Source organism: Pseudophryne corroboree, chromosome 2, assembly GCF_028390025.1.
Source record: "Pseudophryne corroboree isolate aPseCor3 chromosome 2, aPseCor3.hap2, whole genome shotgun sequence".
NCBI classification, from domain to species: Eukaryota; Metazoa; Chordata; class Amphibia; order Anura; family Myobatrachidae; genus Pseudophryne; species Pseudophryne corroboree.
Window position 1 is genome coordinate 93,128,637 of NC_086445.1, and position 17,283 is coordinate 93,145,919.

Consider the following 17,283-nt stretch of genomic DNA (forward strand, 5'->3'; position numbering starts at 1 on the left):
TTTTCTGTAGCATTTAGAAAAATGCGCAGAACTGCGGCTCTAGAAGCCAAACAGAAATGTAAAGAAGAATCAGGTTCACGTCTTCGTAAGGCGTGCCTGACCATTAATGCAAAAATGCATTCGTTATTTAAGTCCCTTAAACAGAAAAATAAACAGAAAAAGTTTGGGGCAGAAGCGAAAAGCCTGACAGTTTGTAATCAAATTGTCAAGATCTCTGATGAAGAGATAACATCCAGCAAGCAAGCTGAGATAGAAACACCAAACAGGAATAGTGTTGAGGTATGTGAAACTCTGTACACAGAGTCTACAGGAGTCAGAAATGACTTAATCAGTCAAGATCCTAAAATTAAGGAAAGTTACATGTTGCAGGACTGCATCAATGTGCAGCGCATGGAGTCTGCTATGGTCACACAGACCACCAGCAGAACAGCCTCTGTGGTAAAGGAAGAAAGTAGCAATGTGCCGGATGTGTCTATCATCAGACAGCACATTAATGTAAAGGAGGTAGCAGCAATAGGAGATGTCCCCTATACTGTGTCTAGTAAGGGGGAAGATCATTGTAACTCAGATTATGAGTATTCTGCTGAATACACTCTCAGAGTTCCCAATGTAAATGAAGAATTTGTTATGCCCTTAGGCAAAGGTGAATTGTCAGCAGATTTAAACACTGATAGCAGCAGTACAGTGCACACAGGGGTGGGGAAGTTCCCCATGGTGAAAACTCCCATGGCAACCAGAGTTGCAAACCTTGAAATGTATTCACCTGGAAACATGTTTAAAGGGAAAATCCATGAAATTAATTCAGGAATGCATGTTTACAAACAAAGTTCCCAAACTTATGTAACCCCCACAGAGCACTCAGAGACTTCTAGTGATGGTGCAAATGTTTGCATGCTCTCAGAGAGACCACATGCAGAGTGTCATTCTGCAAACCACACACCAATTAACAATGACAAAAAGGATCACCAGGATGAAAATGTTTTTATGCCCTGGTGCCATAACCATTTTATTACAGGTGTGGAAAGACAGAAAGCCCTGGGACCTGCAATACATATTTGGCAAAGTTTAACAAGTTTCTCTCCCCACAAAAGTAGGTTTTTTCAGAAGCTCCAAGATTCTTCCAAACTAAGGAGCCACACCAAGCAGCAAACGCTATGGTTAAAGACAGTCTGGGACCAGGCTGCATCACAAGGGAGTATGGTCACAAGTGAATACGGTAGTATCATTCCTTTACTTGTTAGATCCAATGAAGCCATTGTTTGCTTTGATGTTCAAACAGCCACAGTTTCCAAATTAAACCTGCATCATATCTGCAGCGACAATTGTGCTGTCATTGACACACAATGTGACAGGAAAGATTGGCACAGGCCAGAAACAATTGTTTGTTTGTTATTCAATCGTTAAAAGACACATTTGTAAATTCTGTACCTGATAACATGCAGCAGATAGGACAGAATGCATAGCAAGCTATGTTAAATCACTGTATAAATATCTGTGATAGTCATTGTATGTATTTTTGTTTGATTCATAGTAATCCTGGCAACCTGTATACAGAATGGTGCAAGACTCCAAAAAGACTCCAATTTACAAGGGAAAAGGTCTTCATTAACCCTTTCATCGCTGCTATCCAGCAAAATCTACATAGCATCCCTAAAGACTGATATATGGACAAATCCTCAAGGAGTTTTCCAGTTTCACAAGAAAGGGGAAGGTTTTCATTAACCCTTTCATCACAAGTAATCATTACTTGTCTTTCAAACTACATGTACACTCCCACAACAGTGTACAGCACATCTCATCACTGTGATTATACAGAACTGTCTCATCCCTTCATATACCTTAATCACATATATGTAAACATTTGTCTGAGATATATTTTATATCATTGCATATATACCTTGTAAATATTTTATGTTTTTTTTATATATTACACAATAGATACTACCTATGCTTCCTTCGTAAAAGCTTCAAAAGTAATTAAATATCTAATACAGGATGGTATACCACGTTATAACAAATTGGGCCGAGATTATTAAGTGGGATGAATAATTCTCTTAATAAAGACTGTCACAAGTCTAAGATAATTATTTGTAGCATAACAGGGTCACTGTATATGCACATGGCTGCATATAAAATAATATTGGATGGAATTAGATATATTTAAAGCCATTCCTAAATGATATTTAATATCTGTTTGAAGCAAAATTATATTCATTTATTGTATTGATAGGATGTTACTATATACACATCAAAAGCATTTTAAATAATTATTAGTCAAAATATAGGTAGGATAGAAAACGCCTTTATATGGGTTAAACTGGTATAAGTTTATGTAAGATTGAGATGTATAAATAGGTACAAGGTAGAATAAGGAGATTTAAGACTGCATGGTAATTTATTCAGTGAGGAAATACAGAACAGAGTAGGTGTACTACTCACAGCCATTTGTGGTACTATTGCCCGAAGACAATTAAGACCTACTATTAACAAGCAAGGAAAGAAAGAAAGAAAGAAAAAAAAAAAAAAAGACTGTTTCATATATGCCTGTTCTATTCAAAATCACAACCTGTTTGTGCAAAAGCAATATGGACACTGGTCACAACTGCGGCATTGGATAAACGCAAAGGAAACAGAACTGCTAAAGACTGTATAAAGACTATTACTATTACTGAGGGTCGTCACAAGTACTGAATGTTCAAGACACAGCACTCGACGTACACAGCCCTCTGCCTCAAACAGCGAAATGGCAAGCAAAGGAGCAGCTGCTACGAAGAATTCTACTTCTAGTAATGGTGCAAATGTTGCAAACGCAAGGCCATAATGCAAACGCAAGGCATCTCCAATTGCAAGCAAACCACGCAGATGACAGTCTTATCCCAGTAAATTGCTACATACAAGAACAGCAAAAATGTCCAAACGTACTGATCCAGATACAGAAAAAAGGTCTACAATTGGGCTATGGTATTCCAAATGTCTGTAGAAATTAGTTTTCCTCATGAATACTGAATAAAAACCTCAGTTTTGTCTGCTTTAGTTAAAAGTAGAATAAGGTTAGGTAAGCTAAGAATTTTTAGAGATTTTTAAAATCATAATGGTTATTATTATTACACTTATGGTATATATTATGGTTACAACGAAAGTTATGTTTGAAGGAATATTTTGAAATGTATTTGGAAGCAATTACGCTAGTTTAATGTGTGGCCAATCAAAAGAATTTCTCATGGCCACAAGGGGGCGACTGTTGCCTTATAGGTAATTGTCTGCACTTAGTATAATATTAGGGCAATGGATATTGTCTGAATCAAAATATAATTCATTATAAATAGGCGATGTTACCATAGTGGACAGTATACTGGATATATATAGTAAGGAATAGATATGAAATAAGTTTGAATGTATGAGGTAATGTTTAGCTGATTTAAGAGATTAGGTTTGTGTATGTGTTTATATAGATATACTGTATATTTGTGTTTTACAGCAAGATGGTAAAAAATAGTGTAGGGAACAGGTTTATTCTGCTCTAGTCATAAATAAGGCCAGAGAGGTTACAGTAAGATCAAGAGTCATTGTAGAGAAAAGGTATTAGGCCATAAATGATAATAGGTATGTGACAGAGCTCTGTTGGTCATTGGAATTCACAGGTGTGCTTACAGTAGATCAGAATCTACTGGTTTGTCTATTGTCCAGTGAAGGTTAAAAGCTAGGGAGTATAAATTAACTACTATGAAAAGAGATCACATCCATTGATAAAACATTGTGTAACCGACCCCAGGAAAACTTGTCAATACAACAGAACTTTGGATGAAAAGACATTCCAGATTTTACAATACTATACTTGCTTAAGGCAGTGTGGACACCACACTTTTATGACACCATGCCTCCGTGAACAGGACACGACAGCCCAGTTCAATGTTTGTTTTATTACACCTTGGAATCTGACAAACCTATAATTACCTATTCCATTGGAAACTATGAGAATATGATAGTTTGAATTGGTAAAATATGAGATAAAAGGACCAGACTTGTAGTTAGGAGTTAGAAGGAAGAGGGAGAGGGAGAAGAAGAAGGAGAAGGAAGGAAGTCAGTCAGGAGGAGAAGTCATGGAGAACATGCAGAAGGAATGATTCTTGGGATGGCAATCTTTAACTTGCAAGTATACATTTTATGTTAGCAATTGAAACTGTTTGTGAAACTTATGTCATGTTGTTTTATGTTATGTAACGAAGGAAGCATATATAATTATAATTAGTATATATATCACTACTGTGTATATCTTATTCTGTACGATTTGATCTGCCTGTAAATAAAGAATCATATAAAAAGAGCGGTAATATTCAAGCTTGAACTCTCTTTAAGGAATCTTAACTTAATAACTTCATAAGTCATATGTATAAGGACTGCATATATGTATCAGCCAATTAGTTTGTAAGCCTGACATAATATATTTGCAGATATATATGATAAATGCATATTAATTGAAATATATCCATATATTAAATACCATATATGATATATTAAATATTAATATTCATAAATATGATTCCATAAATCAATATTGGAATCAATATTTATGAATATTAATATTTAATATATCATATATGGTATTTAATATATGGATATATTTCAATTAATATGCATTTATCATATATATCTGCAAATATATTATGTCAGGCTTACAAACTAATTGGCTGATACATATATGCAGTCCTTATACATATGACTTATGAAGTTATTAAGTTAAGATTCCTTAAAGAGAGTTCAAGCTTGAATATTACCGCTCTTTTTATATGATTCTTTATTTACAGGCAGATCAAATCGTACAGAATAAGATATACACAGTAGTGATATATATACTAATTATAATTATATATGCTTCCTTCGTTACATAACATAAAACAACATGACATAAGTTTCACAAACAGTTTCAATTGCTAACATAAAATGTATACTTGCAAGTTAAAGATTGCCATCCCAAGAATCATTCCTTCTGCATGTTCTCCATGACTTCTCCTCCTGACTGACTTCCTTCCTTCTCCTTCTTCTTCTCCCTCTCCCTCTTCCTTCTAACTCCTAACTACAAGTCTGGTCCTTTTATCTCATATTTTACCAATTCAAACTATCATATTCTCATAGTTTCCAATGGAATAGGTAATTATAGGTTTGTCAGATTCCAAGGTGTAATAAAACAAACATTGAACTGGGCTGTCGTGTCCTGTTCACGGAGGCATGGTGTCATAAAAGTGTGGTGTCCACACTGCCTTAAGCAAGTATAGTATTGTAAAATCTGGAATGTCTTTTCATCCAAAGTTCTGTTGTATTGACAAGTTTTCCTGGGGTCGGTTACACAATGTTTTATCAATGGATGTGATCTCTTTTCATAGTAGTTAATTTATACTCCCTAGCTTTTAACCTTCACTGGACAATAGACAAACCAGTAGATTCTGATCTACTGTAAGCACACCTGTGAATTCCAATGACCAACAGAGCTCTGTCACATACCTATTATCATTTATGGCCTAATACCTTTTCTCTACAATGACTCTTGATCTTACTGTAACCTCTCTGGCCTTATTTATGACTAGAGCAGAATAAACCTGTTCCCTACACTATTTTTTACCATCTTGCTGTAAAACACAAATATACAGTATATCTATATAAACACATACACAAACCTAATCTCTTAAATCAGCTAAACATTACCTCATACATTCAAACTTATTTCATATCTATTCCTTACTATATATATCCAGTATACTGTCCACTATGGTAACATCGCCTATTTATAATGAATTATATTTTGATTCAGACAATATCCATTGCCCTAATATTATACTAAGTGCAGACAATTACCTATAAGGCAACACCGCCCATGTTGGCCAATACTACCAAACACTGTCGTTAGCGGAGGTACGTACCCAACCTAGGGCCCCTATGTAACCTCTATTTACTGGAAGTATCTGGGAGTGACTTACCCTTTCCAGTAAATATTGGTTGTTGGAGATTTCCTGAGTGACCAGCGAAACTCCCTTAACCTTTATTATACACAAATCACGCTTGCGTATGCTATATCCAGCGCTAATGATCCCGCGATTTTACGCAAAGCTCGTAAAAAAAAGGGTATCATGTTGCGCTAAATATTACACCCACGAACGCGCTGTCCAATCGCACAGCGTATAGGTAACTGTTACTTATCCGCCGTACGACCAATGGAATCGATTTTTCAGGCTGCGAAACCTTAGCCGGAGCGTATCAATCAAAGGCCTAAATGGGTATCTTCGCTAACCCCCTGGGCTGCGGTACTCTAAACAAAAACCTCGCTGACCTTTGGTCTGCGGTACTCTAAACCTTCGCTGACCTTCTGGCCTGCGGTACTCTGCTACCTTGCTCCTTTGTACTTCAATTTATATTAACGTGAGCTAGCTATTCTCACGCCACCAAGTCTCCACTCACCTGGTGTGGTCTCCTACGGGATCCCGAATTCACTGGGTCCACAAAACCTTTATTATGTTTGCACACTCACGTTCGTTCACTCAAATACACTTTGGTTTTTCTGTACAGAAAATTAACTTTCATTCAGATAAACAGCCTTAGTACCAGAGGTAATACAGTAAAAAGGATTTATTTAAACTAAATCTTGGAAACTGAGCAATTTGTGCTATTGTCGCGTGGCTACCGTCCCGCGCCTAAACTAAACAATGCTATTGTGTAATTTGTACTTAGCGGCCGTACCCTTACGCACGTTGCGTAAACACGCGACCGTGCGTATGTCTTTATGTTGCGTACACAGTCCCGTACTTTGTCCGAGACACGTGTACAAAGACCGTACGTCCGCAGTAGTACAAATCCCACACTTCTATAAAAGTAAGCGATATTACCTATAATCGTTTACTTAACACAACACAGTTTCTTCCTGTATAAACCTGTTTAACTAGGCCAGACTGTATTTGTGTTTTACGTTTACTTCCTTAATATCTAGTCTATGTCTTAACTAAATAGCAACAAATTTCTCAGTACAGGTCAAAATAAATCTAATAATCAATACGTATGGCAACAATGCGAGCAGGTATACAAAGTACGGGTGTATGCTTGTGTTGTGTACGCATTTGGCGCCAAACAGAAATTCACAGACTTTTAAAATAGCTTTGCATATTTACCTTACGGATCCCACCAGCATCCCTACAAACCATGCAGAGCAGACGCCATCTTATCAGCAATGAGATAGGGTTTACCAGTGTATTCTACGGCCAGGAAAAGGCTTACGTAGGATACCTGTCCGCCCTTTGCTGATAGATAAAGTCTGCTTTCACCTGCTAGGTTGTGGGCATGAGGAAAAACCGGACGATGCCCCCAATTGATAATGTCGATATTATCTTAAACCATAAAGCTATACCTCTAAATACACTTTTACCATGGAGCCGCTGCGGCCGCTAGACTTAATACACACGCTACGCACTTTGTATGCTAGAGGTCATAGGTTGATTTGAAAAGGTGGGCGATGTGTTTCTCAACTGCTCTTGTGGGTGGTCTCCTCTGGATTCCCGCAGCATACATAATATACAGTAAATACAGTTTATATCTATATTCTACTTCTGCACATAACTATACGCAGGAACATGCGATCTTCTTCTAACCAACACCGGAATGTTACCCTTAAAATACCCTACAGCTGGATACTAGACATCACCTTATAACCTTAGTCTGTCCCTTCCTATCATGCAAAGGTGAATCCCTTAGTCCTGGAATCATTTAAACTGTTAGTACTTGCTGATGTGGTGCAGGGGGGCTATGTGTACAATGTGCACTATTTGGGTTAAATATGTAAAGTTTTGATACCCCTATATGCGCTCACAAACTCCGCCGTAAATACCCATACCACGCGCATGATCGCAGGAGCGATCATACGCAAATTGCGGATATGTGCATGCACGGCGGAACAAGTGCACGCGCAGCGGGCATGTGTGTGTGGTTAGTACGTGCTGTGTGTATTACAATATTTTTCGACTTTGACAGTGGGTACACACTGGCCGATATATCGGCCATTCTCTTGAACAGCTGATATATCGCGGGTCCGTCGGCCAGTGTGTACGGGCGATACGTCTGTGAACTTCGTCGTTCACAGACGTATCGCGTCGGCCCCGCAGCACAGCCGACGGCCAATATATCTACCGATATATTGGCACTTCGCTGTGTGTGTATGGGCACATGCTGCGGCAGCCGGCGTTGATTGACAGCTGAACTGGGCGCCAGTTCACGGTGTCAGTCCACAACGGATCGGGCAGTGTGTATGCTCAACACACTGCCCGATCCGTACATAGATATATCTGCTGATCAATTGATCGGCAGATATATCTACCAGTGTGTACCCACCTTCAGTCTTGTTCAGGGGTGATTACTCTATCACAATATAATGGCTGTGAGCATTGCATTAGAATACTGTATATGTGGATTATTAGAAGTAGGGTACATTTGTGACAAGGTTAGGACTGAAAAAGGACCAAAAATGAGAGAAAGCAGGCATAAGGGTGACAGTCCCATTACAAGAACAACAACAAAACCAATGTAGCCAGGTGTGCTACAAATTGTGCCACAAATATGGCAGCGTGTTGTACAAGATCATCCTGAGGAGAGAGTGCAGCTGACAACCATTTGTGTGGGAACTCCTAGAGGAATCCCATGCAGCCACATAACAGATATCATACCCAGGAACAACTGTTAATGCTCTTTGTATCACTCCATAGCAATAACACTGAAATATCAGATGTCACAGCCGTGATCCTGCACCGCTGCCTCTTCATCAAAAGAACATCTATGCAATGCTGTAAGCCCAAGTTTCATGACATGTGCTATAAGCAGCCCTGAAACAGGGCGCTTCTGTGGCCACCTTCTCAAGCCACCATAACTAAACAACCCATGGGGCGGGAGGCTCTGAGCGTCATATAGATGCTCCACGCGACATACTGTAGCAGCTCCCTCTGCACTAAGGGAAAATACATACCCAAACACAGTGCGGGAGCCATGACCTGGAGCGGGATGCAGTAAAAATGCCGGCTGTCGGGGTCCTGGCAATCAGGATACCGATGCCGTAATCCCGACAACCGACATTATACCTGCGCCCATAATCCCGACACCCACCCGAAATTCCCACTCGGTTGTGGGTCCATGCCACTAACCGAGTGGGAATAGAACCTGTGGCGAACAAAGCTAGCCACCGGACCCACAGTGTGGCGAGCGCAGTGAGCCCGCGAGGTGACTCGCAGCCTCGCTGCCGGGATTCTGGCAGACGTGATGGTGCTGTCGCTATACTGTGACTTACCGCCTCCCCTGGAGGCTGCAGTGGAGGGTAACTATGGCCGGTACTGTCCTCAGGGCATCCCGCCCTGTGCAATGGCACCGGCCGCACACCCCTTACGCCTTGGCTTTAAGAAATTGGCCAAAAAATCAGTTGATAGAACCAAGCCATAAAAGGGCTAAAATCTTCATGAAAACAGAGTGACTGGTCTGTCTTGCTGACAGATTGATAGACGTCCATTCCATGGTCCAAGCAGACAAAGAAGGACCTTATGATGAAAAAAGCAAAGAAATACACATACACAGCAATACAGAAAGGGGCCAGAAGATTTAAACTAGCCCTGTGCAAGATATGGAGAGGTATGGGCAATATGGCAAGTTCCAGACAAACAGACTATGCAGTTCCATCCTGGGAACCAGCAGAAGGCAGCGAGGAGCGCCTGATATAATTTGTTCCATCCTGGTAGCCACCAGAAGGCAGTGAGGAGTGCCTAATATTATTTGTTCCATCCTGGTAGCCAGCAGAAGGCAGCGAGGAGCGCCCAATATAATTTGTTCCATCCTGGAAGCCAGCACAAGGCAGCGAGGAGCGCCTGATATAATTTGTTCCATCTCAGGATCCAGCACAAGGCAACGAGGAGCACCTGATATAATTTGTTCCATCCTGGGAGCCAGCAGAAGGCAGCGAGGAGCACCTGATATAATGTGTTCCATCCCTGAAGCCAGCACAAGGCAGCGAGGAGCACCTGATCTAATTTGTTCCATCCTGGCAACCAGCAGAAGGCAGCGAGGAGCACCTGATATACACTAATTTGTTCCATCCTCGGAACCAGCAGAAGGCAGCGAGGAGCACCTGATATAATTTGTTCCATCCTGGGAACCAGCACAGGCAGTGAGGAGTGCCAGATATAATTTGTTCCATCTCAGGAGCCAGAAAAAGGCAGCAAGAAGTGACTGATATAATTTGTTCCATCCTGGGAGCCAGCACAAGGCAGCGAGGAGCACCTGATATAATTTGTTTCATCCTGGGAACCAGCAGAAGGCAGCGAGGAGCACCTGATATAATTTGTTCCATCCTGGGAACCAGCAGAAGGCAGCGAGGAGCACCTGATATAGTTTGTTCCATCCCTGAATCCAGCACAAGGCTGCGAGGAGCACCTGATATAATTTGTTCCATCCTGGGAACCAGCAGAAGGCAGTGAGGAGCACCTGATATAGTTAGTTTCATCCTGGGAGCCAGCAGAAGGCAGCGAGGAGCACCTGATATAATTTGTTTCATCCTGGGAGCCAGCAGAAGGCAGCGAGGAGCACATGATATAATTTGTTTCATCCTGGGAGCCAGCAGAAGGCAGCGAGGAGCACCTGATATAATTTTTTTCATCCTGGGAGCCAGCAGAAGGCAGCGAGGAGCACCTGATATAATTTGTTCCATCCTGGGAACCAGCAGAAGGCAGCGAGGAGCACCTGATATAATTTGTTCCATCCTGGGAACCAGCACAAGGTAGTGAGGACCGCCTGATATAATGTGTTCCATCCCTGAAGCCAGCAGAAGGCAGCGAGGAGCACCTGATATAATTTGTTCCATCTCAGGATCCAGCAGAAGGCAGCGAGGAGCGCCTGATATAATTTGTTTCATCCTGGGAACCAGCACAAGGCAGCGAGGAGCGCCTGATATAATTTGTTCCATCCTGGGAACCAGCACAAGGTAGTGAGGACCGCCTGATATAATTTGTTTCATCCTGGGAGCCAGCAGAAGGCAGCGAGGAGCACCTGATATAATTTGTTTAATCTTGGGAGCCAGCAGAAAGCAGCGAGGAGCACCTGATATAATTTGTTCCATCCTGGGAACCAGCACAAGGCAGCGAGGAGCGCCTGATATAATTTGTTCCATCCTGGGAACCAGCACAAGGTAGTGAGGACCGCCTGATATAATGTGTTCCATCCCTGAAGCCAGCAGAAGGCAGCGAGGAGCACCTGATATAATTTGTTCCATCTCAGGATCCAGCAGAAGGCAGCAAGGAGCGCCTGATATAATTTGTTCCATCCCTGAAGTCAGCACAAGGCTGCGAGGAGCACCTGATATAATTTGTTTCATCCTGGGAGCCAGCAGAAGGCAGCGAGGAGCACCTGATATAATTTGTTTCATCCTGGGAGCCAGCAGAAGGCAGCGAGGAGCACATGATATAATTTGTTTAATCCTGGGAGCCAGCAGAAGGCAGTGAGGAGCACCTGATATAATTTGTTTCATCCTGGGATCCAGCACAAGGCAGCGAGGAGCACCTGATATAATTTGTTCCATCCTGGGAACCAGCACAAGGCAGCGAGGAGCACCTGATATAATTTGTTCCATCCTGGGAACCAGCACAAAGCAGTGAGGAGTGCCTGATATAATTTGTTCCATCTCAGGAGCCAGCAAAAGGCAGCAAGAAGTGACTGATATAATTGTTCCATCCCTGAAGCCAGCACAAGGCAGCGAGAAGCACCTGATATAATTTGTTCCATCTCAGGATCCAGCAGAAAGCAGCGAGGAGCACTTGATATAATTTGTTCCATCCTGGGAGCCAGCAGAAGGCAGCGAAGAGCACCTGATATAATTTGTTCCATCCCTGAAGCCAGCACAAGGCAGCGAGGAGCACCTGATATAATTTGTTTCATCCTGGGAGCCCGCAGAAGGCAGCGAGGAGCACCTGATATAATTTGTTCCATCCTGGGAACCAGCAGAAGGCAGCGAGGAGCGCCTGATATAATTTGTTCCATCCTGGGAACCAGCACAAGGCAGTGAGGACCGCCTGATATAATGTGTTCCATCCCTGAAGCCAGCACAAGGCAGCGAGGAGCACCTGATATAATTTGTTCCATCCTGGGAGCCAACAGAAGGCAGCGAGGAGCACCTGATATAATTTGTTCCATCTCAGGATCCAGCAGAAGGCAGCGAGGAGCGCCTGATATAATTTGTTCCATCCCTGAAGCCAGCACAAGGCTGCAAGGAGCACCTGATATAATTTGTTCCATCTCAGGATCCAGCAGAAGGCAGAGCGGAGCACCTGATATCATTTGTTTCATCCTGGGAGCCAGCAGAAGGCAGCGAGGAGCACCTGATATAATTTGTTTCATCCTGGGAGCCAGCAGAAGGCAGCGAGGAGCACCTGATATAATTTGTTTCATCCTGGGAACCAGCACAAGGCAGCGAGGAGCACCTGATATAATTTATTCCATCCTGGGATCCAGCACAAGGCAGCGAGGAGCACCTGATATAATTTGTTCCATCCTGGGAACCAGCAGAAGGCAGCGAGGAGCACCTGATATAATTTGTTCCATCCTGGGAACCAGCACAAGGCAGCAAGAAGTGACTGATATAATTTGTTCCATCCCTGAAGCCAGCACAAGGCAGCGAGGAGCACCTCATATTATTTGTTTCATCCTGGGAGCCCGCAGAAGGCAGCGAGGAGCACCTGATATAATTTGTTCCATCTCAGGATCCAGCAGAAGGCAGCGAGGAGCGCCTGATATAATTTGTTCCATCTCAGGATCCAGCAGAAGGCAGCGAGGAGCGCCTGATATAATTTGTTCCATCCCTGAAGCCAGCAGAAGGCAGCGAGGAGCACCTGATATAATTTGTTTCATCCTGGGAGCCCGCAGAAGGCAGCGAGGAGCACCTGATATAATTTGTTCCATCTCTGGATCCAGCAGAAGGCAGCGAGGAGCACCTGATATAATTTGTTCCATCCTGGGAACCAGCACAAGGCAGTGAGGACCGCCTGATATAATGTGTTCCATCCCTGAAGCCAGCACAAGACAGCGAGGAGCACCTGATATAATTTGTTCCATCCTGGGAGCCAGCAGAAGGCAGCGAGGAGCACCTGATATAATTTGTTCCATCCTGGGAGCCAGCAGAAGGCAGCGAGGAGCACCTGATATAATTTGTTCCATCTCAGGATCCAGCAGAAGGCAGCGAGGAGCGCCTGATATAATTTGTTCCATCCCTGAAGCCAGCACAAGGCTGCAAGGAGCACCTGATATAATTTGTTCCATATCAGGATCCAGCAGAAGGCAGCGAGGAGCACCTGATATCATTTGTTTCATCCTGGGAGCCAGCAGAAGGCAGCGAGGAGCACCTGATATAATTTGTTTCATTCTGGGAGCCAGCAGAAGGCAGCGAGGAGCACCTGATATAATTTTTTTCATCCTGGGAACCAGCACAAGGCAGCGAGGAGCACCTGATATAATTTGTTCCATCCTGGGAACCAGCACAAGGCAGCGAGGAGCACCTGATATAATTTGTTCCATCCTGGGAACCAGCACAAGGCAGCGAGGAGCACCTGATATAATTTGTTCCATCCTGGGAACCAGCAGAAGGCAGCGAGGAGCACCTGATATAATTTGTTCCATCCTGGGAACCAGCATAAGGCAGTGAGGAGTGCCTGATATAATTTGTTTCATCTCAGGAGCCAGCAAAAGGCAGCAAGAAGTGACTGATATAATTTGTTCCATCCCTGAAGCCAACACAAGGCAGCGAGGAGCACCTGATATAATTTGTTTCATCCTGGGAGCCCGCAGAAGGCAGCGAGGAGCACCTGATATAATTTGTTCCACCTCAGGATCCAGCAGAAGGCAGCGAGGAGCGCCTGATATAATTTGTTCCATCCCTGAAGCCAGCACAAGGCAGCGAGGAGCACCTGATATAATTTGTTTCATCCTGGGAGCCTGCAGAAGGCAGCGAGGAGCACCTGATATAATTTGTTCCATCCTGGGAACCAGCAGAAGGCAGCGAGGAGCGCCTGATATAATTTGTTCCATCCTGGGAACCAGCACAAGGCAGTGAGGACCGCCTGATATAATGTGTTCCATCCTTGAAGCCAGCACAAGGCAGCGAGGAGCACCTGATATAATTTGTTCCATCCCAGGATCCAGCAAAAGGCAGCGAGGAGCACCTGATATATTTTGTTCCATCCTGGGAGCCAACAGAAGGCAGCGAGGAGCACCTGATATAATTTGTTCCATCTCAGGATCCAGCAGAAGGCAGCGAGGAGCACCTGATATAATTTGCTCCATCTCAGGATCCAGCAGAAGGCAGCGAGGAGCACCTGATATAATTTGTTCCATCTCAGGATCCAGCAGAAGGCAGCGAGGAGCACCTGATATAATTTGTTCCATCCTGGGAGCCAGCAGAAGGCAGCGAGGAGTGCCTGATATAATTTGTTCCATCCTGGGAGCCAGCAGAAGGCAGCGAGGAGCACCTGATAAAATTTGTTCCATCCTGGGAGCCAGCAGAAGGCAGCGAGGAGCGAATTATATAATTTGTTCCATCCTGGGAGCCAGGAGAAGGCAGCGAGGAGCACCTGATAAAATTTGTTCCATCCTGGGAGCCAGCAGAAGGCAGTGAGGAGCACCTGATAAAATTTGTTCCATCCTGGGAGCCAGGGCCGGTTCTTGCCCTTGCGGCGCCCCGGGCAAAAGTTAGGGGCGTGGCTTAACATGGGGGCGTGGTCAGTCACGCCCCCCATTTGTAGCGCCGCTGGAAAAAAAAAGAAGAAAAAAAAAGTATACTTACTGTACCCCGCTCCTGTTTCCAGACCCTGCAGACCGGCGCCGCTCTTCTCCTCGGATCTATGGGAGAGACGTCAGTCATGACGTCTCTCCCATAGCACAGCATAAGCGCTAGAGGTCAATTATGACCCCTAGCGTCTATGCCACAATGCTGTGCGGTGCGCGATGACGTCATCGCGCACCGCACACCAAAGGTCCTCTCCATGAAGGGAAACTAGACGCTTAGCGTCTGATTCCCTTCAGAGCGGGGGAGGACCAGCGCCACGAAGGGAAACCAGACGCATAGCGTCTGGTTCCCTTCTCACAGCGGGAGGGGGGGCACAGCGGGGGGACACTGCTGGGGCGCACACTGACAGTGGAGGATCTTGCCATGGTGCGGCGCCCTCCGGATGGCGCCGGCGCCCTCCGGAAGGCGGCGCCCCGGGCAAAAGTCCTGCTTGCCCGTGGCAAGATCCGCCACTGCTGGGAGCCAGCAGAAGGCAGCGAGGAGTGACTGATATAATTTGTTCCATCCTGGGAGCCAGCAGAATGCAGTGAGGAGCGACTGATATAATTTGTTCCATCCTGGGAGCCAGCAGAATGCAGTGAGGAGCGACTGATATCATTTGTTCCATCCTGGGAGCCAGCAGAAGGCAGCGAGGAGCACCTGATAAAATTTGTTCCATCCTGGGAGCCAGCAGAAGGCAGCGAGGAGCGAATTATATAATTTGTTCCATCCTGGGAGCCAGCAGAAGGCAGCGAGGAGCACCTGATAAAATTTATTCCATCCTGGGAGCCAGCAGAAGGCAGTGAGGAGCACCTGATAAAATTTGTTCCATCCTGGGAGCCAGCAGAAGGCAGCGAGGAGTGACTGATATAATTTGTTCCATCCTGGGAGCCAGCAGAATGCAGTGAGGAGCGACTGATAAAATTTGTTCCATCCTGGGAGCCAGCAGAATGCAGTGAGGAGCGACTGATATAATTTGTTCCATCCTGGGAGCCAGCAGAAGGCAGTGAGGATATTTTAAAACTGGTCATCATTTATTGGTAAACAGAAAAAGGGTTTTTAGGCGCTGAACAGGGTCGTGCAAATATAGCACTGGTAATGGCAGCCACTTGGTAAGGAGGTAGCCGGCCTCCTGAAAGTGAAACAACTAAAACAAAATCACCAAGTAGGCGCACGGTACCAGTGATGTTGATAAAAACACAATTTATTAACATAAAACCAATAACAAACTGATTAAAAGACACAACACTACACAGAGCATATAACTGAGGTATTATACCTTATAGTTCACACATAAAGTGTATAAATAAGTGAAAGGGACACTAATATGCAGGAGAACCCGTCTCTGTAAGATAGGGTTAATCTCTCACATTAATTCCATATCAGACAGTTTAAATGAAAAGGAAGTCCTGTAAACTGATGTAATTAGCGTTTGTGACCATAAAGGTGTCCAGATTTAAATAGTGTTTCCTTGGAGCAAAATAAACCAGCCGATTAATGTTACTCACTGAGACGTAATGATCTCTTGCTGTACGGGATAAATGGTTAAGAAACCGCTTGTTATCACCCTGTGCATGGGTGAGACATCCGTCAGCGGTATATTCAGATGAAAGCCACTTCTTTCTGTGCAGCTCCGGTAACTTGTAACAAACGGCTGAAAGTGATGGATGTCGTGCTCCGTGGGACACTTAATGGTCAAGTGTGGCCCTTACTTCTGTACCCTCAAGTTACCGGTGAATGATCCAGCCTGTGATTCAATCACTCCACTCTAACTCTCCTTGCATTTGGAACATTGTTACCTCCTGCCCGGCCGGGCGTCGCTCAGCAAGCTGGAGGATCTGTATGGTGATCTAATACAGGCAACTGGTGCTGCACAGAAAGAAGTGGCTTTCATCTGAATATACCGCTGACGGATGTCTCACCCATGCACAGGGTGATAACAAGCGGTTTCTTAACCATTTATCCCGTACAGCAAGAGATCATTACGTCTCAGTGAGTAACATTAATCGGCTGGTTTATTTTGCTCCAAGGAAACACTATTTAAATCTGGACACCTTTATGGTCACAAACGCTAATTACATCAGTTTACAGGACTTCCTTTTCATTTAAACTGTCTGATATGGAATTAATGTGAGAGATTAACCCTATCTTACAGAGACGGGTTCTCCTGCATATTAGTGTCCCTTTCACTTATTTATACACTTTATGTGTGAACTATAAGGTATAATACCTCAGTTATATGCTCTGTGTAGTGTTGTGTCTTTTAATCAGTTTGTTATTGGTTTTATGTTAATAAATTGTGTTTTTATCAACATCACTGGTACCGTGCGCCTACTTGGTGATTTTGTTTTAGTTGCATCATTTATTGGTAACAGCATAAAGAAAAGACAAAAGCAGGGTGGCTGGCAGATCAGCAGGGCCATTTCTAGACAATTTGGCTCCCAGTGCGAACAGTAAAAAAT

General features: G+C 43.8%; 1 protein-coding gene across 1 annotated transcript in view; it reads right to left on the reverse strand.

Annotated features, from left to right (window-relative positions):
• ANGPTL5 (angiopoietin like 5) overlaps positions 1-16,494 on the reverse strand; it is a 100,488-nt gene extending 83,994 nt beyond the window's left edge. The window contains exon 1 of the mRNA XM_063957012.1: positions 16,330-16,494. The gene's annotated coding sequence lies outside the window, so the exon portion shown is untranslated. The remainder of the gene's footprint in view (positions 1-16,329) is intronic.
• Between the last annotated feature and the right edge of the window lie 789 nt (positions 16,495-17,283).